The sequence below is a fragment of the Lactuca saligna genome, chromosome 5 (assembly GCF_052625555.1).
Source record: "Lactuca saligna cultivar CGN05327 chromosome 5, ASM5262555v1, whole genome shotgun sequence".
NCBI classification, from domain to species: domain Eukaryota; kingdom Viridiplantae; phylum Streptophyta; class Magnoliopsida; order Asterales; family Asteraceae; genus Lactuca; species Lactuca saligna.
In genome coordinates this window covers 190,577,536-190,604,572 of record NC_136421.1, presented here as the reverse complement: position 1 = coordinate 190,604,572, position 27,037 = coordinate 190,577,536, and the positions used below count along the sequence as shown (strand labels likewise).

Sequence of the window (27,037 nt, the reverse complement as noted above, 5' to 3'; positions counted from 1 at the left end):
GAAGTTGAACCGGGATTTCTAGGGTTTTCAACTCATGATTGACTAATTGAAATGTTTTGTATAGAGTTTTGAACCTCACTTGTGAATCTTGATTCAGTTTGTTGTCATTGAATAACCATAATGCATAGTATCAACTTAGAGTTACAGGTATCACAATAAATGATGTTTACAGGAGTACAAAATTTCCTAGAAAAAGGGCTAGTTGTGACAGGCAGACTCGCAACCTGTAGGTGTTTGTGAATGATGTGTTCACCGATGTACTCCATCCCCCTCATGGTTGCCTTACAGAAATATATAGCTGAAGAATCCCCTTAGCAGTAGTGTCCATCCCAATGATGATCCTTAGGCTAGGTCTCTTATGATAGGTGTTTAGAGACGTAAAGTAAGGATAACAGGAATGAGTAATCAGGGTTATTGTTGGTTGATGAAATTAATAAATTTATTTATTGTGGGTTGAAAACCCTATGTGCTCACCAGGCTCCTAAGCCTGACCTACTCAACTTTCTGTATTATAGGTAGTGGAACAAGAGCATAGTTGGATGACTTGACAAGGGATTTGGATTATAGGCCAGTAGATGTAAATGAATGTTGTAAGGCCTATATTGTACTGTTTATGGTTTTGATTTATATCGATGTTAACATCCCAAGTTTATAATGAAATGAAAATACATTTCTTTAAGAAATTCTTTGATAAATTTTATCATAATTTATTTTGGGAACAAATTCCGCAACATTTTTCTTTAAAACATTACTCTAATTTTATTATAAAAGCATAAACGAAATCGATATTTTCTGGCCGTGAAAATGGGGATGTCACAGTAAGGGCCTATTTATAGTGCAACAAGGATGCCCTAGATAACCCTAATTTGAATATAATATTATTATTTCAAATTGGTAATTATCCATCTCCTTAATTATCCACATGGGATAATCTAGAAATCCTAGATTATCCTTAGGAAACTGTGCAAGCCTTCCTTAGGAAGGTTTTGGAACCTTTTGCTCAACTGTTGAACAATTTCACTTTAGCCCCTACACTTTAATTAATTCTTTTAATCCCAAAATTAATTCCAGTTAATTTCTGATTAAATATTAATTAAATATTACTATTTCTAATTAATATATTGTTTTATATTAACAAATTATTTATTGCAATTTATTAATCAAATAATAAATTCAACATCTCTCCAAAAGGCATCCTATATAGTTGCTAGCTATAAGGGCAACCCAAAAGGACTATGCTACTATTGACTCAAGTATACACCAATTATAGTTATGGGCTTAGATATCTAATTCATCAATGATATGTACTAGGAATGATCTCTCTTGTGCTTTAAGCATGACAAGTCATTATCAGAATAATCCCAGTTTTGAATTGATGTTAGGAACATTCATAAGTATCTAAGGAGGACAAATATATATCCATTGTTTATGGAAGAGCTCGGCGTAAAGGGTTATGATGATGGTAGCTTTTAAAAGGATAGAAAAAAAAATTCAAGTTGGCATTCATGATTCGTGCTCTTAATAAATGATGGATTAGTGAATTGGATGAATGCCAAAAAGAGATCATAATAGACTCAATAAAAGTTGATTATATAACAACTAGTGATGTTGTAGAGGAGGCTATATAGCTTAAAAGATAGATAAGATATCTTGATGTTATTATAATCATTGATGGTCATGTTGAGATCTTTTGTGACCATAAGGGTGTAGTCGTCTTGACTAAAGATCCCATATCACACAATCTTATGAGCCATGTACTCAAAAAGTAAAATTGAATTTGAAAGCTTCCTAAAAGAAAAGACATCATAACCAGTAGAGTTTTATTGGAAGATAATCTTGTTGATCCGTTTATTAAGTCACTATCATAAACTAAACATGATTATCATACTAGGTTGAAAGGAATTAGATTTGCAAATTGATTAGGTTGAGTGCATTTAGTTTAGTTTGTTTTAGTTTCAAAACTTATGCAATATACATCTTTATCTAAGGTGGAGATTATTATGTGGAGATCGTAATATATGCTAGAGTGTAGTTATTGGAGATTGAGCAGTGGAGTAACCCTTACTAAGAGATTTCTTCATGGAAACTTTCACAAGTAATTATAAGATATTAATATCCTATATTATTTAAAAGGATATGCATGAGATTCTTTTTGCAGCTTGTTGTGCTTTAGTGTTCTCTAATGGTGTCTGTAATTGTCACGCCTACAAGAAATGTCTAGGTATGACATGATGAGTAGGTGGGATTCATGTAGTCAAAGTTTATTTGTTCCTTCTCGCCTTACCGGAGAAGCGATATCCACATGCCCCTTGATAATATGGTGTTGACATAAAATGTACGATTATACTCAAATTAAGTTGATAATAGATCAATAGTGTAGTTTTTTGTGGAAACATAATCTTGAATGTGTGGTTGACATGAATCCATGTCTTACATTCATATAGATATCAAGTAACAAAGTAATATTTAATAACTTAATTTGGATTATTTATAACTACACGTTATTAATACAATTGTATTCATAGATTATGTACATGTTGCTAGGCTAAACAAGATATGACCATATATTTGTTGTAACATGTGTACAAGTGGGGGGGGGGGGGGGGGGGGGGCTATTAGAAATTTTCCCTTTATCACAACAAGTTAGTGAGTTTCCATAATTAGAATGGGCCTTTGGGTTACACAAAAGATATAATTTAAGCCAAATGACAAAAGGGAAGATGAGGGGTTAGTTTGTTAACACCAAAAAGTTATGGTGAGTTACTTTGAAACCAAAAGAGTGTAAGGACTTAAGTGAAATTTCCTTGATTTAATTTGAATTAATGTAAATCAAGGGATATGGATAACTAGGTCACAAAAGAAGGGATAAGAACATAAAAGCTCTTAACCCTAGCTAAGATTGAAACTTATGGCTTTCCCACTCTTTCATCGACATTTTTCTTTCCCCCATCTCCCTTTTGCTCACGATATTGAAGACAACTCTTCATGAGGTTCATTCTTGGCAACAAGAGAAGAAGAAGAATGTGTCTAGTCTTGAATCATCTATCTTAGGTGCTACTACAAGATAAAGGTTTTGGTTTGGGCTCTTTCTCATCCAAGACAGGTGAAGAAATGAACTCACACATAGGTAAGGTATTGATTTCGATCCATGTACTTTTTAATGTTTTTGTTGCTAAAATTCACTAGAACAGTATCTGCAATGGACTATGATGATTAATTTTTTTCTTTATTATTGCTTTTGTTGCTACGTGTTCAATATCATCATAACCCAATACAAACCATAATGACCATTTGTTTAATTTATTATTTAATATGTGTTCGTTTCTATTCACATATGTTTATTTTTATTTGTTTTCTTCGGTTGTTTATGGTTTCGTTCGTTTAACATTTTAACATAAGCGAACGAATATGAATAATGTAATTTGTTAAACGAACAAACATGATAATAAAATTCATTTGTTTATCCATTTGTGTTCAGTTTTTATGCAAGTTTCTTAAACGACCGAACATAAACAAGTATTTGTTTGTGTTCGTTCGATTCGTTTACAAACCTAACCTTAAAAATCGAAGGTGGTTGTAGGAAATCAACATATGCAAGGATCGCATTTGAGCCATAGCTTGCTTGGGTTGATTGAGTTGAAACAAATAACATCATCTTGAAAACAATTGATTGATACTCTTTTCCTTTAGAAAAAGTAGTAATAATGTCCTCATTTAAAAAAAAAATTATATTTATCAAATTAAATAACTTTACGAGAAAAAACAAGATATATGTGAAATAAAACAACTATGATGGGTTTTTATATATATTTTACCATTTAAATTATGTTAAATCTCAATGAGAAAATTGCAAAGTGTATGATTTACAAATTTCTTTGGTTATAGTTCAATGATTTTTAAAATTATTGATATAATATTTTATATTTTATCTTTTAAATTAGTAATTTTAAATTTAAGAGGAACCATATCCATAAAAAAAAAATGAAAAAAACAAAAAAAAACTATCAACAAATTTAAAGTCGCTAAACCATGATCAAAATACATGAAGCAAACCATAGAGAGCAATATTCCCTATCAATCAAAAAGTCATCATTCGTACAAAAATCTTAAATGCGTTGTGAGGTGGGGGTGGCTCACGCAGAAAATAAAATACCATACTTTAAAGAAAACGTTGTAGAACTGCTATAACCGGTTGCCGGTTACCTTCGAGGTGTTTCAAGACTCCGTATTTGACAACTGGACTCAACCTTTTCGCCTCTAAAAACTCTCATTCGCTACTTCCTCTCCTCATATTCCGCCATGGAAGCCGAAGAAGCTGAAACTTTCTCTTCCATCTCTAAAGATCATGACACCCAACAAGTTCTTAAAGTCCTTGAAGCTCTCAAACAAGCTTCACACGACTTACAGAAAAACCCGGATTCCAAGAAGACGGATGGTGGCGTATGCTTTGGCTGTTCGCCCCCCATTAAAGCTCTTCTCGAGCTCGAAAACGAATCAGAATCCATCCTATCAAACGACCCTCACCTAACCACGTTGTCTACTCACCTAACTGCTCTCAAAACTCTCATCCATAACTCATACAACGCTCGTCAACGCTATCGTGGTCTTAGGTCGTTCCTGATTCGTAGACTCAACAACCACGAGATTTCTAGAGTAGCTGGTTCGATTGAGTCCGAAATTCAAGCGTGGATTGATCGAGAGTTTATTGAAACCCTAACCCAAACACTGCGGAGAGCGGATGAGACTAAAGATGAGGTTTTAATCGATTTGATGGAGCAATTTGAAGAACGAATAGCGAGAGGATTTGATCGGGATTTACAGCATTGCATCCTCAGATCGAAGGTTTTCAACGAACTTGAAAAGATTCTCTGTGATTCTACATTCTCGAAGAACGTTCGAGAAGCATCTGCTTTCGCGATTGTCGAAATGATCACGTTCAACAAAGATGTGTTCGTAGGGGAAGTTCTGATGGGGAAAACAGTTTCTGCGTTGGTTTCGTTATCATCTGCTCGATCAATCCAAATCCTCTCTATACTAATTAAATCAATCAGAAGCCCCATCGTAGATGAACTCGTGTCAGACGGAGAAATCCCCAAAATCATAGCCTTCTTAGCCTCGGAAGACTTCTCAATCCGAACAATGGCGATGGACTGCGTGTTAGAGATTGGCTACTACGGTCGAAAGGAAGCCATTGACGCCATGTTGGAAGAGGGTTTGGTGAAGAAACTTGTGGAGTTGCAGAAATCTGAAATTGGAGGTGTGTTAATGGATGTTAGAGGTGAGAGTATGAACACTGTGATGCGACCATTTGAGAGCTGTGTAGCTAGATTTGCAGTGCAATTGGAGGTAGGAGAAGGGTTGAGACAACGAGAGAAAAGGGCATTAAAGCAACAAGTGTTGAAGAGAGTTAGAGCAGCCCATGTTTCTGATGCAGAAGCTGCCACCATTGTTGCAGAGGTTCTGTGGGGTTCTTCACCTTGAATTTATTTCGTAATATTTCTTTTTTTTTTTTTGCAAAATTTTTTAGCATTTTTAATTATCAAAAACATCTTACTTTTTATTTTCTTTTCAAATTCAAACGGTAGTTTTTTTTTTTTTTTTTAAAAATCGTCTTTTCTCAAGATCATGTAAAAAGAAAGCTCATGTATATAATATGGTTTTTAAGGGTAATCATTATTTTTGTTTCTTTTTCATACTCTTTTAATCGGTGTAATTATTGGTCATGTTTTATTGGGGTTGCGTTTTCTTTTAGTTATTCTTTGTTAAATTTAATATTATTTTGTTTTTTTTTTTCAATTAATTTGTAATTTTCTTATATTTATTTAAATTAAAAATTAAATTTGAAGTTTGATATGTTGCGAAATAAATGTATATCATTTTTTTATACATATCTAAGCTAAGAAGTAACTATTACTTTGTTAGGCGTATCATAATAGGTTGCTGAGCTTGTATTTCCTGTTTCGTGTATGATTATTAAATATACATAAAATAACATACAAAGTTGATTATGTGCACTACAAGTTATATATTATTATTTAATATTATCGATTCTGATTTCTTATGAATAATTTTAATATTCTACAATAGTTTTTAAACGATGTAATTTAGGCATCACCAGTCATCTTAAGCCAACAGATCAGTTGCCAATTCCAAATTTGCACACCAAATTCCATAATTTATCAAATATACTCTTGTAATATATTTTAATAATACACATCGTCTTCTTTTGCATGTGTAAACAAAGTTCTAAAAAATTTGTCATGGCGTGCCGCGGCTCCAAGGTTTTCACCTACCGCTAAGCTTTGACAAAACGTCGTCTTAATTCATATATGTGTATAAAAATGAATAATAGTTGAAAATACATATAAAAATATTAATTATATAGAAAATTGCCGCCTTAAGTCACGTTTTACAAAAACGTGACTCGTCAAGGCTTGGAAAATCTTAAAACTTGATATTGCCGCAAAGTCACACCTTACGTTATTTATAACTTTGTGCTCTTACATAAAAAGTAAAGTTGATAATCTGTATACAATACTTTTTAACCACATAAAATAAATTATGCATTAAATGATTGTATAATACCATTATTTAATTCATAAGTTGTACATAGTTAAAAAATATTACTGCTTAATAAAACGGTCATATACCAAAGGGCCAATGTCGTAGCGGTATGGAGTGACCATCTCATATGAGAGGTCAAGAGTTTAAGTCTCGGTGGAGATATAGGTAGTTATTTAGGAGTAGATTAGTTAGTTTGCCGTTTCAAAAAAATTAAAAAAATAAAATAAAATAAAAAATTATAATAAAATGGTCATATATATATATATATATATATATATATATATATATATATATATATATATATATATATATATATATATATATATATATATATATATATATATATATATATATATAATTGGACGAGAGGTATCCAAATCCAATAGCTATAGTGACATGTGCTTTTCCTGTGGTCATGCAGTAGTGATCAATGTGAACTTTACTTCTACACATACACATGTTGAATTATTCAAATCAACAAAGATAGACATTTCATCACATTTCATCACACCGACAATGGTCAAAATCAATATGTGGATTTATCACAATTTAGATGGATTTATCTCATGAAAGAAAAGAGTGATGTGTTACACACTTCAAAAAGTTCACAGCTTTGGCGAAGAATGAAATCGGAAAGTCTTTGAAACTTTTTAGAAGTGATCGAGGAGGTGAATTTACTTCTCTCAAGTTTAATACATTTTGTGATCAAAACAGAATCAAACACCACCTAAACGCCCCATATTCACCGCAACAAAATGGAATTATGGAACGAAGAAACCGAACACTTATGGACATGACACGAAACATAATGAAGGCAATGCATGTTCCAAATTATTTATGGGGAAAAGCGGTAAAACACTCTACCATATTGACCAATCACGTTTACACACGAGTCCTTAGTGATACAACTCCATACGAAAAATTGTATAAAAGAAAACCAGATTTAGAAAATGTTCATATCTTTGGGTGTCTAGCATATGCAAAAGTTGAACCGGTAAATCTTAAGAAGTTGGATGCAAGATCAAGACCACTAGTACATCTTGGTTTCGAACCAGGTACAAAGACTTATTGGCTATTTGACCCAACAACACAAAAAATAATCGTGAGCCGAGACATTATTTTTGATGAAACCAAAGGTTGGGATTAGGTTAAAGAAGCAATAACCGACAATGAAGAACTGGGCACATTCATAGTACCATGGGACTACCTGGAAGACGAGGCGAGCAACAATCAAGGAAACGATAAACAATGATTCAATTGAACTGATTGAATCAGATCACGAGTTTGAAGACGGACCAGAAGTACAAGATAATGAATAACCAAGTCTGGTCAATAATAATGTTCAACAAGGAGTTGCAAACCAAAGGCCCTCGAGACCAAGAGTACCTCCAAAACGATTTCAAGATTATGAGCTTGATCTTGATAATCTCGAAGAACTTCTCCTAACAAACAATGATGAGCTGGTATCGGTTGAAGAAGCAAAGAAAGAATTGGAGTGGGTCAAAACCATGAATGTGGAAATCAATTCGATAAACAAGAATAATACTTGGACTCTTGTGAACAAGCCTATGGGGGTGAAGCCAATCGGACTCAAATGGGTGTTCAAATTGAAGAAAAATGCAGACGACACCATTAATAAATACAATGTAAAGTTGGTTGCTAAAGGTTACGTGCAACAATCCAATATTGATTTTCAAGAAGTATTTGCTCCAGTAGCTCGAATTGAAATCATCCAATTTCTTATAGCCTTAGCCGCTACTAATGGGTGAGAGCTTCATCATTTAGATGTTAAAATGACATTCTTGCATGGAGATTTGAAGGAAACCATTTACGTATCACAACTGGAAGTCTATATGGTCTAAGACAAGCACCTCGAGCATGGCCTTACAATAGCATTATATGGTCTAAGACAAGCACCTCGAGCATGGAACACGAAGCTTGATAGGATTTTGAAGAGTATGAAATTTCAAAACTGCATGAAAGAACCATCGGTGTATCCGAAAAATGAAGGAGCTAACTTGTTAATTTTAGCAATTTATGTTGATGAGTTATTTGTTACAAATACAAATTTGAGCATGATTAAAAGATTCAAGATGGAGATGTTAAAGCATTTCTAGATGTCTGATCTTGGAAGATTAACTTACTACCTTGGCATTGAAGTTAAACAAGAAGAATCGGGGATTACTATAAACCAAGAAGCGTATGCTTAACGCATTCTAAAATAAGTTGGTTTACATGATTGCAATCTGACCCACATTCCAGTGGAACCAGGAAATGAATTTTTGAAGGCCGAAGATGAACTCGAAATCGACCCAACACAATATCGAAAGGTAATAAGATGCCTTAGATATCTCTTGCAAACAAGTACTTATATGACATATGCGATTGGAGTTGTTAGCCGATACATGCAAAGTCCAAGAGAATCACATGGTGGTGCAATCAAACACATCCTAAGGTACTTACGAGGAACAACAGGATACAAAATCAAGTACGATAGGATGGGACAAAATCGACTTAATGGTTATAGTGATAGCAGTCACAATGTTGACTCAGATGACGGAAAAGGTACAACCGGTCACATTTTCTACTATGGGTCATCCCCAATAACATGGTATTCGCAAAAGCAAGATACCATTGCTTTATCATATTGCGAGACAGAGTTCATGGCGGCCACCGCGACCGCATGTCAAGCAATATGGCTTCAAGATTTGTTAGGAGAAATCATGTACAAAGCGCAAGATAACGTGGTTCTAAGAGTTGATAACAAGTCAGCGATCAAACTAACAAAGAATCTCGTTTTTCATGGAATGAGTAAACACATCAATACAAGGTCTCACTTCATTCGTAATTGTGTTGAAAACGAACAAGTAGAGGTGGAGTATGTTTGCGGTGAAGAACAATAGGAAGACATTCTTACAAAACCACTAGCTCAAACCAAGTTCAAGGAAATGCGGAGCTTGATCGGGATCGTAGACATATCTAGAAGGACTTAGAGATTCGGTGGTGATTGTTGGAATCCTAGGCCTTGGGGTTCAAGTAATCATAATATGGCAAGTTGGTCATGTTTCCTAATACCAATCTAATAGCAAGTTAGTGATTAGATCCTATAAAAACATTGTCTTAGCCATGTTAGGATATGAGAAAACAATTGCAAACTACTAAGTTTTGAGCAATTTTCTCATTAATCAAAGAGCTATTTTGATTAAATAGTTTTGCAATTTAGTTTCTTTTCATTATAGGGATTACCTACTAAATAAGAGAGCACCCATGTGAGTTAGTTACGTAAATGGTGATTACATTCGTGCTTCTCCATGATACAACCGACTAGTATATATATAGCCTCTAATGGAAATATGATTTACGATTGAATGAATTTGAAAACCATCTCCTCATATTTTCCTTTTGATTTCTCATTTAGCTAATCAATTTACTAGATTATTCTCTATTTTAGTCCCAAGGGTTGGTTGGAACTCACCATTGGCTGATTATCTCACTGTGGAGAATCAGATCTTATCACCAAGTTGTAACACTGTAAATTTTCATATAAAATTTTCAATTTTAAAATCACATAAATATCATCTACACATATCACAAAATCTCAATATATCAATTATAAAAAACACATGTTCATAATGATTTGAATAAAATCCAGGATCCTCGAACACAACTCCATCTCGTGTGTACAATCAAGCTGACGCCTTCCCGTGATCCTGAGAAGTACCTGAAACATATAACACATAACATGGTAAGCACGAAGCTTAGTGAGTTCCCCAAAATACCACATACAACTCATTAGCCACTCGAGGCTATAAATCTGTTAGACCCTCCGGTCTATGTGTCTCAGTGGGACCCTCCAGTCCCATAGCTCGTTGGACCATCTGGTCCGGTCTCAGTGAGGACCCTCCGGTCTCACAGCTCGTTGGACCCTCCGTTCCGGTCTCAGTATCACATAATATAGCATATATATCATACAGACAATTGCACAACTCAAGTAAGCATATAAGATCAACATATACACAAATTACTATAACAACATAAGTCACAAAGACAATATGCACGATAACACATTATAAGCAAATAAGACTCTCCGATTGATAATGTACTAAGACCCTCCAGTTAATAATGTACTAAGACCATTCGGTCAATAAGGTAATTAAGAACCTCTGGTAAATAACACGAATAAGACCCTCCAGTCACGCATAAATTACCACATGGGTAAGTATAGTGAGAAGACTCACCTCGACTTGTATGCGAGAAACCCTACACTTTCACTAATGCAACTCACTGGCTCCTGAACTGAGTCAAAACAACCCAACACTATAATCATAAGCTATACCAGGTTATATCTTAACACTATGCTCCATAGATGGCCCATCAAACCAGGCCCACTACTGACCCAACTCATTGAGCCCACCAAGGCCCAAGACCAAAAAGGTCCACAAAGGTCCACTAATGGCCCTCTATGGCCTAATATCTCATAATCATCAAGGCCTAAATTATGGCCCATCTATAGACCAATTTTCCTAATTGGGCCCAACCCCTCATATTGGCCTTACCCTAAAGCCCATCTAGATATTCTAGTCCACATGGTTATTCTTGGATGGCCCAAAAAATAGCCCAATCGCTAAAGTCCAACAAGAAGGCCCAACTCAAGGCCCATTCTAAAATTAGGGTTTCATTAGGCAGGCACCACCCACTACCACCTCAGGTAGTGGTGGTCAACTGAGGCTCACGACAACGGCCACCACCTCACGGTGGTGGTTATGATTCTAGCCCCACTATGTAAAAACAATCTAGCCACAAGCATAAGCACACCGCCACCCAACACAGCGGCAGGAGGCGGCAGCTACCACCTCACAGTGCTGATTAATAGTTTCTTTGATTAAACTAGTCACTAATTACAATTACATTATGCAATAACTCGAATTAACCCACACAAAAAAGATAAACACACCCACATAGTCACCCTTATGGTGGCCGACAGTGGTTGAGGGCAGCAGCCACCACCTCACGGTGGTGGTGATGGCTTCCCGGCTGAATAAACCCTCAAACATTGCTTCACATGCAATAAACACACACACACACACACATGTTCTAGTTTGCTCAAACGACCCAGCCACCTACCTGGTGGCGTATGGCGGCGACGATGGCGCGAGGTGGCGGGCAGCAGCGGCTAATAGCGGTGTTGACGGCGGCAGCCACCATGGTAAGCTGCCATGGTGGTTCTTTGTGACTCTAACTCGACTGAACGCTCACATGCAAGCGCACCCACGTTGCAAGCTCGGAACTGTGCCACCATTCTCCGATGATAACAGAAACGTCATGAGTTCATAACCCACGAGGCAGCAGGTGGCAGAATGAGTAGAAAGAGAAGAATAATGGCGATTAGACCAGCAACAGCCGTGGTATCACTCTTATCCGTCGTCAGAGTCGCAACGATCCCCGGTGGTTGGTTTGTGACCTCTACAATGGTGGCGGCGGCAACACCACTCAATGATACAGCCGCATGGCAGTGAAGGCAGCAACGAGATCCGACTTAGCACCCTTTATCGGTCCTCCCCAATGACAGCATCGCCTCGGTGGTTCTCCCTGACAATACCTGACGTCCGAAGATGACATAGATGGTGGCGGCTAGAGCTATGAGTGGTGGCTGGTGCACTTTTAGGGTTAGGGTTAGTATGGTGAGGGTGGCGAGTTATAAACCCCAACCATTTCAACATCTATTGCACAATTACAAGACCGGTCCCTCCCCATAGAACCTTTTTCAAATGAATCCCATAATTTACCCTTTATACCCTTATTCTTATAATTCTCTTCATAATAAACCCAAATAATTACCAATCAACCCCTTCTCTATAAATTATTTTCAATTGCAGTCCATATTTTACCAACCAACCCTTTAGCCTCCAAAATATTTTCAAATTAAGTCCCAATAATTACCATGCAGCCCCCGCCTTCATAAATATTTACAAAACCAATCCGGAACTTACACTTTTAACCCCCAAACTTCTACAATCATGGCGGTTAACTCCTCGAAACCAACACCTTGCTAAATCACTAATTATTTTAGGGCTTCTATTCATATCAACCCCTATCTATTTATTTATTTAATAAACGGGATGTTACACAAGTTATATCGAAAAAACCAACCCTATTTTTCCCGTTCAACATCGTCATCGGTATCTTTTGCATTAAATACGGGACTCAATCTAGGCCATCATGCTATGTTTCCTGATTTTTAATGTTAACCCATAGTATTTGTATTTAAATAAACCTCTGTGGTAATGTTCCTTTTGCACACCGATCAGGCAAAGAATAAATATCACGATTACTATAAAAGTAACAATGAAGAATAGGGTAATTAGACACCACTGATTACTAAATAATATTAAGCTCGATGATTCTCTTCCTTAAGCTGGATACTCTCTTCTACGAAGCTGTGAACATTTGTTGATGTTCCTGAATTCCACAAAATCACATAAATTGAAACGCATTTCTCTCACTAAACCTTACCTCCTGAACTGTAGTTTTTTTTTACCCAATTAGCTATATAATCCATGAAATAAATCTTATGAATGACCTTATGAGGTTTCAATATGAAGAAGACATGATCAAGGGTCGATGAAGAGCCATAACTGTACTGCTTCATTCTCCACTTGAAGAATTGTATCACAACCACAAAAGCAAGCTCAACCTCTAGTTTCTTCTCCTTAGTCTCATGGTCCTGACCCTATACATACGCTTCCCTTATTTTTTAAATTGGTTATCTGAAGACAGGGATAAAATGTATGTTCTCGGTCTTGATAATTTAGAAAAACAGGTTAGAAAAGGAAGGGAGAAGAACAGTAGTGCGTTCGATAAAATGTTTGAAAAACACATTAAATTAAATATCTTTTAACCTTAAGCCTTTTTTCCAACCATCCTATATCCACATACCAAAGCATTATAATCTTTCAAATTCTGAAACAGAGGAATCCAGAATTCCCAACATCACATTTGTAGCCTCAAAAATCTTATCACATTCATGATTCACCTAAAGAAGCAATAAGAACAATGTATGATAACTTCAAAGAAAATTATTGGGTTATAGTTCATTCATAAGCACACTATCAAATTTGTGCATACCGACATGACATCCAAGGAACACTATAGAAAGCTCATCAACGGTCATTTCTATTTTCAAATATATAGTGGTTATCTAAGGGGACATGCAGAGAATTTTGTTAGAAGATGATCATAATCCTTTGGACTTTGAAAACAATGATTTCGGACTTTACCATCTTCTTTCTCATTTCGAGGAAATGGTGCGGAAGGAAAAGGAAACAACGGAGCGATCCGAATCGGACCTAAATGGGAATGACATGAAAAGTCTTTTTCAAAACCTAGCATTAAGGGCATTACGATGATATATGAGAGGAATGGAGAAAAACTCGTGATTGGTGTGTAGGGGAAGGTCTGTTTATAATATAGTTCAAGAAAAAATTAATCCTACTAAAGCGTCAAAATATAAAAAACGTGTATTTATAATCCCCTTTCTTTATAGGTCTTTGCTCTAAAAAGGTGTGGATTAGCTACTCCGACCTTGAATCATATCTCGGCCGGTTAACGATGCTAGTAACTCAAATATAGGACTAGGAAGAAGAGCCATGAAGAGACCTCTTTCTTGTTCTGTTGTTCGAGGAATTGCTTCAAGGGAAGGAAATGAAAGGAAGCAGGGAAGCTAGCTATTGGGTTTCCAACTTTTGGGGTAGCAAATTTCATTTTATTCAATCTAATGGCAGGGCTTGAAAGAGTAGGCGGTTCATATTTTCTATGACCCCAGAATAATAAGTAAGAGGATACGCAGAGAAAGAGCTCTTGAAGTCTACCTGGGCGCACTTCTTCTTCGTCCATTTAGGTCCAACTAGGAACACATGGATCCAGGGAACGAACAACTTCTTACTAGTAGGTGTGAATCACAGTAAAATAGTCCAATATATGAAATAGAGCTTAGTCTGGGAAAGCTTAAGGTGAATCATATTTAAGGGAATCTATCTCTACTTACTTCCCAGCAAAGAAAATGAGAATATGTAAGTTATGTCCCATTTATTCATTTTTCTTTTGTACCAGCTACCTTCCATGTTGTCAGCCCCCACAGGTGCAGGTGTGCATGAAGTACTTTTGCAAAATGTCACAAAGAAATTAACTGGAACATCGTAAAAGACACATCTAAAGCTCTTTATTTCTACAAGGTTGGAGTATGGTGAATGAAATAATTGACAAACTCACTCACACATTTGTATGATGTGCTACTCTCACCCTATCACCAACACTACCATTAAAGGAATGTGTTACAAAAAGTGTGTTAATCCCGAGATTCCAAATATTTCACATGAAGTACAATGAATCAACTTACTCACATCAGTAGGATTCTCAAATTCACAACTGAAATAATATTAAAAGAGAGAGCATATATATAAAAGAGAGAGCATATATATATATATATATATATATATATATATATATATATATATATGTGTGTGTGTGTGTGTGTGTGTCTATATATATATATATATATATATATATATATATATATATATATATAAGTTGTATACATTTATTTTAGACATTTAGTATTTTATTTAAATGTAACCAGATACATGTTAGTTATGAGCTTGAGTGAAAAAGACACAAACCCTCCCATCACCCTCTTGTTGTAGTGAACTCATGGAGTGTGGAGGTTTTTTTTTTGTTTAACTTGTCCTGCACACATGTTTTCTTACATGTCCTTACTCCTATATTAAATGATGATATGTACCTTATACCATTCATGTTAGTATATAAAGAAGAATAAGGAACAAAACCTAGCTAGTTTTTTCCAAGACTTCTTCTCTTCTTTTTCTCTCATAATCGTGAGCTAGAGAACTCATTCCTTCTCTTCTTTCTAGCAAAGTGTTGTGTAGAATTGAGTGTTCTAAGTTGCTTATCCTTTAAGTCTTATTTGATATAAGTTCTTTAATGCTTAAGAAGTACATTATACAAGTGAAGACTAGCATATTTTGGTGGTTTACCCTTGCTTGGTGGGTACATATAAAGAGCTTCTACTTTGGAGTCTCTACCATCTTTGTCAACTTCCAAGCTCCTGAGATGAATCAAAGTCTTAAAATGTTGTAGTTCTTTTTGTTTTTTTATGGTTGATTCAATCTTTCCTTTTCTTGCAATATGATCCTTATGGATTAAAATGGTTTTAATTATATTCAAATTTTAATGCTTCCATTGCTAAACTTCTAGTTTATTATAGATTGGTTATGAATAAAACCCAACATTAAGTAGGGTCGAGTTTCACTCTAATATCAACCAAATGGAGTCAAACAATTAAGTAGTCATGATCAATTAAGTTGGTAATGAAAGGATGAAATGGGTTTAGATTTGTTTAATTGTAAAAAAAGGGAGATACGAGATGGTGACTAAAGGTGTTCGATAAAATGCTTGAAAGAGGAATGCCTCTACATAACGCAATTAGACATGGAAATGGAGCGGGTTTTGAAAGTGATCTGCTCCAAACCCATGAAAAATTAATGGGTTTGGTTTTTGATTTGTTTACCCGTTAACGACCCATACCTGTTAACCCTTTTATTAAGAGGGTCGAGTATGGATCACTATCGATCTGATATGTTTTTGATCTGTCTTGTCTAAAATTCTGAAATATAAATTTATTATTTATGAGTTATACATTTATCACTGATACAATGTTCTATATATAAATCAAGGAGTTTGATCGGTTGACTTCCACTTATCAGTTCCTAATGGCCGAATACCAATCGACTCTCAATACAAATACATATGTGAAATTAGTATTATAGTCATAGTCGACAACCAAGAACAAGAAAAAAAGTCTTCAATCTATCTCATTTCGTAGAAGGGTTTTCTCTAATCGACTTTCCACAATCAAATTTGTTTTCTACAATTTTGCAATTATAGCCTATTCTTAATATTGTAAATGGGTCGGGTAAAAGGGTTGAAAATTCATTGATACGGTGGATAAGGGTATGGATTAAATTATTTAAAACCATGTGGGTCATTTTTCGGGTTTGGATCAACATTTGAAAATTGCTTAATGGGTTTGGATCAAGGTCGATCCGCTCCAAACCCGCTCCATTGCTATGTCTAGACGCAATATACAATGTTTCATTCCAGTTGTTACAAGAAAATGAACATCATAACTATTACATCTACAAGAATATACCATCATAATATTTATCTAACTTATGCAAGTGTTTATCCAATTATGCTTCCAACAAAAAGTCCCATGACTCTTCTTAATTACCTTATTGCTCGTCCTCCACTACATATAAAAGTGGTGTTCCTTAGAACTAATGATATCTATCAAATGGGATCTCTTTGTCACCATGGAAATCATCGCGCCTTCTCAAATCTTTTTCCTTCTACAAGTCTACACACAAAGGTACATTAACAAGACTATGATATTTATCATACGAGAATTCATTCAAACTCTTTGACCTTCTTGATTTTCAAATTTCATTCAAACTAAATGATTATGAATTATATTGTTAATTTAAAAAAACGATTCATGTTTTTTGGTTGAGAGAAGGATGTTAAAGTTATCCAGTACTAAGTGAAATTGAATAATTGCTTAAAATTATAAAAAAGGGTCAAAGGATAAACATATATCGTTCTTTACATTCGATGCCTCGTACCTATATAAAATTTACACATTCTTCATCTACAAAGCAATTATAAAACATGTATACACCTCTCTTTTATGAATATCATTGTGTATATTAAATATATACACATCACAACACATGATACTTAATCTTAATTGTTTATAATGGCATAAATGGATGAATGATCCATAAACGTGTAACCACAAGCCAATACATACGAAGAAACTCTTGTTGGACCATGCTAGCATCTACCACCAGAAAAAGTACCAACAAAAATGAACCAGTTCAACTGCATACCAAGTTACCAACCTCTAACCCTATCATTCTTGCAACAAACCTGCTAAAACATTGTCTGCTTACCTCAAATCATCATCAAATTTTGAAAAAACCTTACAAAATATTATAAATGACAATCCTTATACGACTATACAAAAAATAATCACTCACAGAAGCAACTGTCAAAATTGATGAAAATATTATACACAAGTTTACACACATTTTAGGTCAAATCAACAATATACAAAAACAATCCATACTCATCCAAACAAAGCCCAACCCCATATATTCATCATTCTCATTTTCACCTTTTCTAAAAAGGGGAGTAGAAGGGTTAATACAACACTACACCGAAGTACTATTTCCATTTCAAGGGAAGAGTTAAACTACAAGATGCATCGTTACTCCACATGATAACATATCTATGAGAGACTACATTATTATGCTACACTAAAGAAGTTGCTTGGTTGCCTAGCTCTCAATAGCCTTGTTACCCAGTCTCTCAGCAGCCCTCCTGCCCAACTCTCAACAACCTTATTGCCCATCTCTCAACAACATCGTTGTCCAACTCTCAGTAGCCCTGTTTCCGAACTCTCATTAGCCTCACTGATTAGTCTCTTAATATCCTTGGTTCCCGGTCTCTCACTAGCCCTTTTATCCGACTCTCCTCACTAGTTACCATTATATTTATGTCTGAACTGATCACCTGGAATAGACACATAGATTGTCGGCTACTACATCCAATCTTGCTAAATGTTAAAAAGGATAGCAACCTTTTCCTTGAGTTGCATGGCCGCTAAGCCCAAATCCATCTCGATTACAAGCCAACAAGCCCAAAGCATTTAAGGTTTTAAGACAACAATCTCAACCTTAAATTACATGGATGCTAAGACCAACTCCATCTTGATTATAGGCAACCATGCCTAATCTCTTTAATGTTTTGAGATAACAATCATCACCTTGAGTTTTGTGGTTGTTAATCCTAACTACATCTCAATTGCAAGCCAACATGCCTGATATGACATTATTTAACTATATATTTTAGGCCATTATCTTAAGAAATTAAACTAAATTGTTATATTTTAAGATATATGATACCTAATATGCTTTGAAATGTTTAAGTGATAAAAACATATTTGGGATGCCTAATATGCTTTGAAATGTTTAACTGATAAAAACATATTTGGGATGCAAAAGGAAGAGAACTGAGCTAAAAAGGATGAAAAGTCATAAGAACCGGGAAGCAACTAAGAAAGCGTGTCACCCCAATACGCGACTCCCATCCTATTCAAATCCTGAAAAAATTCGGTGTCGGTTTATGAATTTTTTTGCAATACGAGAACCCGACCACAACGCCACAGTTTGACCTATACTGCGCCCGCGGTACCGCAAATATATGAATACCTAGTTTTTTCAACCCTAATCAGTGTTAAGCCATTGAACCTTAGGCATCAAGTTATAAGTCATTTTTGACTTCTGAAAACCCTTAAGAATCGATTTCGAGGCTAGAGAGTTGATTGGAGCAAGGATATGAAGACTCAAGTGCTAAAAGCATTAATATTTCACCTCGAGTTTGCTTGATGATCATGTTTGCAATCTTTTAGTGATGTTTTTCTGCTTTAGTTTACTAATTATGGTGTAAAACCTTATACTTTATCTAGATGTAGATGAACCCTAGTTAATATGTGATTTATTAGTAGGATTAGTTAAGCTTGCTCATTATTTGTGTTCAATTGATCGCTTTACCTTTCATGTGGAAGTTATGATTTTTATTCCCTATTGTTGAGTTATGTAGTTAAGAAGCCCAATCTAATTACATCAACTTGAATCTTAACTAATTTATGGCCATTAAACTATTAGGACTAAACATCGATCCAATCCTAGGGTTAGGTAATATTAATTGTTAACTTTGACTGTGTCAGAGAGTATTAGATATTCATGCTATGCTTCGATTGATTGTCATGACCATTAACAAGACATCACTAGATCATACCGTTCATAGTTCGAGTATACTTAATTAATTATGTGCTCACTAATTACATGATCATTGTGTTAGTTTTTCATTACTTATTATTACTAAGAGATCCGACCGAGATAACTAGTCATTATACAATTTGGTAACAAGCTCATTAATCCATTGCAAATCAAACATATAAATTAAAGGGATTCATATTCTAGTGGAGTATTTTAAATCTATTGTTTTAAATTAGTTCTTCATTTTCGTTTTCTTTATTTCAATATTAAAAAAGTTTAATTATTTTAAACGAAAAACCCCTTTTTTACTTTACTGTTATTTATTTAATTAACATTTGAATTATTTGATCTAAACTATTCATGTTCCGCTAGTGTTTTGACACTCTTTCGTACCATAACTATACTACTTGTTAGGGTGCAAAGTCACTCTTGGATGTCATGAGGGCTTACTCATTTGTATGTGTGTAATGAGTTGTCTTTCGTTTATAAGAAAGTGAGTGACACTCATATTTAGTAATGAATACTATGTTTAAATTTAAATTTTTAAAAATAATATAAAATTTTAATTTAATTTAAAAATAAACCAATTTTGATTTAATCTTCATATTTTAATTAAACAATTAATTAAATTAATTAAATCATTATGGATAAAATAATAATTTACAATTAACCAAATAATAAAATATTTCAAATTTAATCCTAATCCAAAGTCTCCTAATTTTCGAAAAATGGCTAGGGTTTATTAGGTTTTAAATATTCATATTTTAAGCCTTTTAAAATAACAAATAAAGAAACAAGGTAAACCCTAAAAGGGTATAACACCGTAAATTTTTGAATAAAATTTTCATTTAAGATCATATAATTCTCATAACATATTTCACAAAATCTCATTTATTTAATTTACAAATCACAACTCCATAACTGTTTGATTAAAACCCAGAATCCTCAAAACATAACTTTATCACTGGTGTGTACAATCAAGTCGGTGTCTTCCCGTGATCCTAAGAAAAACCTGAAACACATACCACACAACATGGTAAACACAAAGCTTACTGAATTCCCCAAAATACCACACACACAACTCATTAGCCACTCGAGGCTATGTCACTGTAAGACCCTCCGATCAATGTGTCTCAATAGGACCCTCCGGTCCCATAACTCGGGTGGACCCTCCGATCCTAACTCTGTAAGCTCAACATAATATATGGCATAAATCACAAAGACATAATGCAGGATATCACAACACTCAATATAGGCACATAAGATACTCTGGTCATACATAGATCACTACTCATAGTATACTGAGAAGACTCACCTCGAAGCAAGCAAGCAATTATCCTCATACTTGAATCTCGAACTAGCCACCGCCTAACACATAGGGTAAACATCTCAAATAAATACTCGAATTCTTAACTCTAAGTAAACAAAGGTTACTCTTTCTATCTCTTCTCGGGAAGTAGGTAAAAGACAATTTTACCCCTCTATGGTCTCCATTACTCACGATTGACCCAACCCTAAAGTCAACAGAAGTTGAACTCGAGTCAACAATCCTTGTTTGACCCAAATCATCGAGTCCACTCATATCCTTAGAAGTCTCATGAAGTTTCCACTCAGCTCATCGAGTTGACCCCCAACTCAACGAGTTATCGCCTGGCCGTGAACACTGGGACGGACCCGAACCGACTTGTCTAGTCAGCTCATGGACTCGGTGAGTTTACTCAATCTAATTTCCCATTCAGATATCCAAAGTCAGATCCATTACTCCAAACCCTAGATCTAACCTTCTAAGGTCCAAAAGTCACATAAAGTTTTGATCTTTAAGACCTTGCATGGAATATATTGCTCTAAATGCCATCACAACTCCAACAAGGGCACCAAAACACAATAACTCTTTAAGTAACTAAATAAAGCTTGAGCCTTTGGACCCTATGGACCTCACAAGGTCTAGATATGAAGTCTAGACCTAGAAAGGGACTCTATGTACTCATATCTCAACAAAAGGTGGTAGAATCCCTATTCATCATAACATGAGATCTAATCACCACAAGGAGAAAGGTGAGAACTTTTTACCTTCTCCAGAAGCTCTTGAATGAAATAACACTGATCCACTGGTCCACTTCTTGATCCTTGATGAATCCTTCCATCCTCTTCAAAAGAAATGTGCCAAAAGACCCTAAAATTAGTTCCTTTCACACTCTTTAGCTCAAATGGACATTAGGGTTTCTCTCAAGGGTGCAAGGTTGCTGGAAGGAGGCTATAAGTTTCCTTATATAGGTCACAAACCCAGGGATTTAGGGTTTCACCACTCAACATCTACTCGGCGAGTTAGCTCTCAGACTCATCTAGTAGACCACTAATCCCACGTGCAAAACCGCGACTCTACTCAATGAGTTAGACTCACAACTCGTCGAGTCACTCAATAAACATCAACATTAAACACATTAAAATAATATATCTGGGAGTCTGGATGCTACAAAGGGACTCCTTAATTTTCAAAAGTTGGCTAAGGAGGCTAGGGTTTCTAAAACCCTTGCAAAAACTGAAAGTATAAGGGTGGAGGCTAGGGTTTCAAGAACCCTAGTGATTTTCGAAAATTGCCTCCTTAGGGTTTAGTTTCTATAAACCCTAATTTTGATTTATTCAACTTTGTGCAAGATCAATGAGAATAATGGCTCTAATACAACTGATATGTTTTATAGGTTACAAAAATCTTATTTTGGTGGAACCTAAAGGTTCTTTGTTCTCTCTATGATTTGCAACAAACAATTGAATATTAAGAACCCTAAAAGTACATTGTTATTTTCTAAATTAATAAAGGGTTATTAGACAAACATACCTTTTATTTATTATAGCAAATAAACAAGTATTCCTTCTTTATTGGTCTTAAAAAAGAAAGAACAAGAAGTCTCGTGCCTCCAATGGCTCACACCTAAACCCTAGCGATTGGAAATTAAAGAGGAAAGAGGAGGATAAGGAAGAATTTTGGATCTAAGGCTCTTAGATGAGATTAATTTCAAAATTCTAAACCCTCAGGGGTTTATATAGGTGTTAGGAAGATTGTATGTAAGATAGGTTCCTTTTAGATAACCCTTACCCCATTACTTCCTCTCTAAGGCACTCCAAGCTTCCTTAGAGTCCAAGAATACTTCCATAAAACCTCTAGAAACCGTCCCTTCTATGGGAGGTTCTAGAATTGGTTAATTTTCAACTTTTAAGCATTGTCACCTTTAGTCCTTATTCTTTTAAGTAAATCCAATTAATCCCAAAATTAATTTCGATTAATTTCTGGTTAATTTTTAATTAAATAGTAGTATTTCCAATTTATATATTATTATCATAATATATTAATAAATCATTTATTTTTTCTTAAATAATTAATCAATTTTATCATTTTGGACTCATGTCCCTACAAAGAATGCTTTCTTTCGAAATCAAAATTAATTACATTTAATTTATCAAATCATTCTCTCTTCAGAATTACAAGTTTTTGAAAATAAAAGACATGTCTTTTTCACACGAAATCTTTCTTCCTCTCCAAGGGTGGACCCTCTCTTTTAAGTATATCAAAAAGCAATCTTTGGGTCAGTTGTTTGTCACATCAATTTGGTTTATTTGAACATCAATTACCGGATCGCTCAAAAACTTCATTTAACTACTCTATCATTATCATTAAATGCTTCATACTTATCTCATTTTAAGTGTCCGTTTTAAAATGTTTGACGGTTCATAATCATTTCCGAATAAACCAAACCCATATAAATCTTCTCTCACCCATGATTGTGACCCATGTTCTCTAAAAAATTTATATCCTTCACTCTCCATCTCTTGCTTGTTTATCTCCTTCATAAAATCTTTAACAATCAAAAAATAAGGAACTTCTTCCAAAAACCTAGGACCTTCATCATAGTCTAAACCACTTTTCAAAACTACTTCATGTTGGAACATGAAAAAGTGATCCTTATGAAATCTGAGGTGCATCTGTCCGAGATCAAGATTTATTCCTAAGTAAAGTTGTCTGAAATGAACACTTTTCTGAGATCCATCATTTGTTTTGTAATATTTTGAGTATGTAATGCAGTTATTGTACCAAGTACTATTTTATATTGTTCTCATTGTTTTCTAGTATAGTATAAGAGACAAGATCAACAGCAACGATTGTGTCAGCATGTTGATCTTCAGTTGTCTCTAAGTCCTTACACACTTTATCTTATTTGACTTTGTCTCTCTATGACTATTTAAGGAGGTGTCTTCCATGTACCAAGATAGAGTAGTGTGCACCTTTTTCACCCCATCAAATCAAAGAAACATCCAATCAATCATTCTCTCTTATATTCTTCTTGTTGTTGTTGCTTTACATTATTCATACTTATTATTACTCAAAATTAAGTACTTTAATGAGTTTATTAATCCGAGATAAGACTAGTTTACCATACTTGACTAGAATCATATTACAAGCAATCATTGATCTTAAGTTAATTCAAGGTTTAAGTTTTTAAACCTTGCTCGCGTAAATCCTTTGCATTCACAACTGGTATCAGAGCATAAGTGGTTGTCCTTTGAATCCATAAGAATAGAATATAGTTATTTGAAGAATACCCTGGTATTTCAATCATTTTTGTGTTCAGGATAAAAGTTCTTCTATATAACACTTTAGCTCTAATATTATAACTTCCATGGATGCTTCTAATCAATCTCAACAAATTTACTCAATGCAAATAGAAAATAGAGTGGGTTGCCCATCGTGTGACCCATTGCTAGTTGTTGAAGAGTATGATCACTGGAAAGTTCATTTTGGAGAGATTTTTTCTTGGTAAAGAAAAGGGTGAAGAATTATGGAGGTCAGTTAAAGAAGGCCCTCATGTTCCTGTAAGACAAGTGGTTAGAGATGTTTCCACTCTCATTGGTCAAGAAGAGACTCAACCAGCACCACTAACTACAACCGACATTGATAAACTTCATGCAAATAAAATCACTTTCTATGAAATGGTATTTGGTGTTCCATTATCTCTCTTTGATCACATTAAGTTGTCCAAATCTGCTAAAGAGATTTAGATACACTACAAGATTTGCTTAAAGGCTTAGAGAACATGAAGGATAAGAGTTTGACATATGTGGTAAACGACTTTGACACTTTCACTACAACTCCTGGTGAATCTTTTGCATATGCATTAAATCGGTATAGGATCGTGATGAACAACATAACTGCGCATGGTGTAGTTTGAACTCCACTCAAGTACAATCTCAAGTTCATCAACAATCTCGAAAAAGGGTGGGGTAATGTTAATTCATGTCTTCATAGTAATGGATCTCTGAAGAAACTGTAGCTCTACCAATTCTTTGACGAACTACAAGGTCATGCATCCTACCTTTCTCAAACATTAAGAGAACTCTCAAGAGGTCCTTTTGCTTTAGTCAGTTCAGTCAATCCACCACTTCCAAACTCATATTACTTGGATCCTTTAGGAGTCATCCCACATGTTGTACATGTTCAACCAACTTGACCAAATCCACCTCCTGTATGTGTTCCTCCAGTTCTAAACTACCATTATGAATAAAACTTTGATCTAGAAGCCACTGATTTTGAAATTCTGTCAATGAAGTATAGACGACCATGAAATCCTAAAAAAAACATCTAAAAACCACTTTCAAGCCCCACACCAAAGCAATCCTCAACCTTATCCTAAACCAAATGATAATCCACCAACTTATCGTCCCAACATTTCAAATCGCTCCTCGTAACCCCAGGAAGTTAGGAACTCATCCAAACCCGAGATTTTTTTGTCACGAATGTGGTATCAAAAACCACTATGCAAAGGACTATTTGGCTAATGCTCCTCAGAAAACAAAAGTGAAGGATTATGCCTACTATGCTCGTCGAGCACAAGAACTTGCTAAAAGTGAAAAGTCATTTGTGACTACGGTTTCAAGAAATGTTGATGGGTATGAAGAAAAATCTGGGAGAAACATGTGTCTAGTGTCTAGATAGAAAAATAAGTGTGATGAAGGTTACTGGTCTTCCGGTTCGGAAGCATATGATAAAGATGTTGAGACAAACTACTATTACATGGCAACAAATAACCCACCTGGCCATAGCATCATCCAGTAAGTAAAATTCATTATTACTGATAATAACTTTGATTTATCTATTTGTGAACCTTATATAACTCGAATTCAATCAGATATGACAGTTATCCATAAAGCATATGAGTCTACCATATAAGTTAGTGAGAATTGGGATAGTGAGTTTGATGGGTTTTATACAAACAATCCTATGTGTGCATGCAACTCTAGTCTTGGATCTATGTTTTCACTATAATATATACAACATTATGAACACATAAAGAAACACTAATGAGGCCTACTATTTTCTAAATTCACCAAGAAGGTTAGATCACATACCTCTTATTGTTATATTGCAATAACAACTTATATCTTCAAACCCTAAGTCTTGAAAGCAAGCACCACAAGTGTAGTGCCTCTAATGGCTCACAAACACCACAAGCAAATGGAGAGGCTATATACAAAGAAGGAAGGAGGTAGAAGTCGGCCCTATGATCTCTTAGAATTAAGTGGACGAATTCATGAGGCCTAGGGGTTTTTATATAGGGTTGAGATTAGGGTTTCAGTCCTTATCCTTATCTAGTTGCTTGCTCACCAAGTAACAATAAGATAAGCCTTGAAAGCCCTTATCTTTGGATGATTTCAAGGATCCTAATCCTCTTGATTTCGTCCAACCCATATGTAGGATAATCCTTACCCTACTTTGTAACTATCACATAATTACAATTCAGCCCCTCTAGTTTAATTAATTACACTTGATCACAAAATTAATTCCTAATTAATTATTGACCAATATTAATTAAACAAATATGATTTCTTCTTTTAATATATTATTCTTATAACATATTAATAAATCATAATAACCTCTTTCTCTATTATTTCTCCAGTCAAGTTGCTTTGGTGAAGGCAACCCAAAAGGACCATGCACAATCGGGTCAAGTACTTACCAAATATGGTTACAGGCTTAGACACTAATCCAACAGTCTCCCACTTGGATAAGTCTAGTAACCACAAATGTAAGTACAAATCGATTAGCAATCGTAGCTCTCAAAGATGTTGCTGAACTCTGATCTTATAAGTATCCTGTCCTTTAGATAAGGGATCATATATTCCTCCATTCTGGATATCGTATAGACGAGAGACATGGATTGAAATCATTCTCTCTGTCTATGTGTTGTTTCCAGATTTCCGATTTACGGTGACTGACTAATTGAACAAATAAAATTATCCCTAGCCCGACCGAGCATTTACGTTTGTCATCACTAAATCATCGAGGAGCCCATAAATATCGCTTTTATCCAACTTTGGGTAAAAGGAACGGATAAACTTCGACTCAATGTTTGATTGCACTCACTCACCAAATCACACACAACAATAAGTTTTATAACACCAAGTTACTGGTGCGTTTACATATTATCAATGTGTAACCGATTTGCGAGATACAACTCACACATCTTGGTTTCAAGAATACAAGATATTATCGTCTCACCAATCAC

General features: G+C 35.0%; 1 long non-coding RNA gene across 1 annotated transcript in view; it reads left to right on the top strand.

Annotated features, from left to right (window-relative positions):
- Window positions 1–2,868: 2,868 nt before the first annotated feature.
- LOC145046734 (uncharacterized) overlaps window positions 2,869–27,037 on the top strand; it is a 59,150-nt gene continuing 34,981 nt past the window's right edge. The window contains exon 1 of the long non-coding RNA XR_013682046.1: window positions 2,869–3,127. This is a non-coding gene — a long non-coding RNA (uncharacterized LOC145046734). The remainder of the gene's footprint in view (window positions 3,128–27,037) is intronic.